We start from the raw sequence: 2,932 nt of genomic DNA, 5'->3' as shown, positions 1-2,932 counted from the left end.
TTTCTTAGCAAAGGCCGGCTACGATAGGGGATAACTGGTCTAGACAAAAAAGCGACAGAAATTCAGATTCTCCCCCCCTCGGCCCTCACCAAAGTGTTAGCCATCCTACTGCCCCGACGCTTCCTAACAAAGAACCCTGACATATTCAAAACGTTCTTTTTTTCTGTAAATGTCCAAATGATGCCTTGCTTATAAAATAAAAGACTGTGTCAATTTACGATTTGCATTTATTTGATTCTGTTCATGATCTGCAAATGATATAGTTGAGTCGTATTTCCAAAAGCACATGTGTGATACTGGTTTTGCGTGATTGGGAAAACAAGTGCGCCAGCCGGGAATCGAACCCGGGTCGCAAGAATGGGAATCTTGCATGATACCCCTACACCACTGGCGCAGATGCTCACAATATGTACTGTGTAACTCTTGACCTCTTCACACACAGCGCTTCCAGGCGGTGGAGATTGTAGTGGCAATGCTCTTGCGAGAACGTGATCATGATTCAGTTTGGTAGAAAAACGATACAGAAACTACTGCCTGGAGTATTGATAAGCTAAAAGATCCTCAAACATTGCTCTCATCAGAAGTAATTGATCAGGGTGGGCCCATGTCTTAGCAACAAAGTTACACGTGACATGAAAAGTCCAGTTTTGGACACGATGTTTAAGACCAACATTTACTTGCTGGCAACAACTAAAAATGTAGATGAAGCCGTGTTGTAGAGACAAAAAACTGCGGTTGGGGGGGCAGGAGGGAGATGGGGGAGGCAGTGAGAGTGGGCATCATTTTGCTTTACGGCTCTCCACAAAGACATTTCCCAAGCCAGTACAGTTTGGCCTACTACACACACCGTGCAGAGCTCAAGGACAGACAGAGAGGGCGGGGCCAGCAGGTCACTGCTCTGAGGCTGGTTTCATTGCTGGATGTATATGACAAGGAGCACAAGTGAAATCAGACACACGAGAAACTGGAAGAGAAGCCTTTCTCAGCCCTTCCTGTCATTGGACTGGTTGAGGGAGGAGACCTGCGTGAACACTCAGAGCGAGAATCCTTCATCCAGCACACTGCACGCGCTGCGTCCCATAACACGATAACCACACCTCACAGGTCATCACGCACCATGTGGAAACACTTATCAGATAGGACCAAAAAAACGGCAGCATCCTTCCAACCACACAACCCGCATGCATGCACTGCTGTGTACTCCCTCCATGCGAAGTGCTGCATACTCCCTGTATACTCCCTGTAGTTACCCTCGGGTAAAGAAAGCAGGGCACTTGACTACTTCAAAGGCGTGCCTCTAAAAGCTTCTATCCACTTCAAAGGGACAACTGGGTATAAATACTGGAACTCAGACACCAACTCTTCAGTACACATCTGGACCTGTGGATACTCTACCAGGGAGAGGGATTGCTGTGCTGCTGAAAGGACGGCTACTCTGGTGGTCTACTGCTCTGAAGGACTGCTGCCCTGCTGTGCTGACCTGCTGCCCTCTTGCCTTGGTGAGAAGGAGTGGACCTGCATTTGTTGGACCCAAACCCCAAAGTGACTCCAAGGGCAAGTTGGCTGGCCTCCTGATCTGAAGCCTCGCGGACACAACAGGCTTCCAAAAACCTTTGCTGTGCACTTTGACTCTGCCATCTGTGAGCCTACCCTTCCCAGAGGAGCCAGCCCAGCCCTGGATGCTTGGAAGGTGCCTTAAGGTGTTCTGCCTGCCCCTGTTGATGCAGAAGAAGAGGCACATCTCTTCTGCTGCGTGGTGCAACCCTGAGAAGCACCAATGCATCACAGCGGCTGCATGGATTGGACCCATCACAAAGATCTGTATTGCCTTTGCAGCCCCATCAGAACTGCCGCTGCACTGATGAAAACCTTTTATGAGGAAACTCCCTTTTGTAAGTTGGGCATATGATTGGTCCTTGTCTAGAATGGCACAGAGGGCTACAAAATGTATGGCATGAAACGCTGGTCAAATGCTGGTAGTTAAGATTTCTTGATTTATTCCATTTGCCTCATCCCTTGGTGAACTCTTTACCAATGGGATCTTTTTTGGTTCATTGCATGCAGTATGTTTCATTGGATCAAGACCTTTTCAGTGCTTCAAAGAGGGCAATTTATATGGGCTTGAGGAAGCTGTACTGGCCACAAAGGTCCTGTGTGTTTCATTTACATATGCCTTAAGAGTCCTACACACAGGGCAGAGGCTTTTATCATTTGCTTGAAATTTCCATGCATGAGCAGTGTTTGTGAGTCCCCTTCAAGTTACAGTTTTTTGTTCAAATTTACTCCTCTCTAAATGTTTTAGGTCACATTTCACAAGTGTCTCTTAGTATTGTTTGGTAATTTAAGTCATGCACAATTACTTAAAACCATTGCATGTATAAAAGTAAAAAATATTAAAACCATTACTACAAGTTGACAAGTGAAGGCATTAAAAGTTCATGTGATTGTTTGCGGACAAAGCTGTATTCCAGTATATCATGGGTCTGATGGATATGTTAGAAGGGAATGATTGAAAGGATCGCTTTTCTAACTTCGAAGACCCAACTACTTTTTTGCATACTTCTCTAAGTACAGAACACTTTCTCAGTCGGCTTGTTGTCCTAAACCTCCTGAATATCTCACAACAAGCCCTCTTAATCCAATGTGCCAAGGCCCTGACACTTTTTTGGGGCAGAGACCACCCTGAGGCCCACCACCTAAACCCCTGAAGGTTAAGTACATCACCTTCTCAGTAGAGGCAGGCATCCCTGCTGTTGGACCCGGCCCTTTTTGCAGGGTCATCCCCAAACTTTTTGCCTCCTTCCTCCTATTTTTTCAGACCTTTTTTTGTTAGCTTTAGGACTTTAAGCACTTTACCACTGCTAACCAGTGCTACAGTGCATATGCTCTCCGTGTAAATTGTACTATTGATTGGTTTATCCGTGATTGGCAT

General features: G+C 46.1%; 1 non-coding gene across 1 annotated transcript; it reads right to left on the bottom strand.

The window, feature by feature from the left end:
- Positions 1–323: 323 nt before the first annotated feature.
- TRNAG-CCC (transfer RNA glycine (anticodon CCC)) lies at positions 324–394 on the bottom strand. Its single transcript has one exon. It is a non-coding gene; the product is annotated as a tRNA-Gly (tRNA).
- Between the last annotated feature and the right edge of the window lie 2,538 nt (positions 395–2,932).

Source organism: Pleurodeles waltl, unplaced genomic scaffold (assembly GCF_031143425.1).
Source record: "Pleurodeles waltl isolate 20211129_DDA unplaced genomic scaffold, aPleWal1.hap1.20221129 scaffold_70, whole genome shotgun sequence".
NCBI lineage: Eukaryota > Metazoa > Chordata > Amphibia > Caudata > Salamandridae > Pleurodeles > Pleurodeles waltl.
This window is presented reverse-complemented; position numbering and strand designations above follow the sequence as displayed.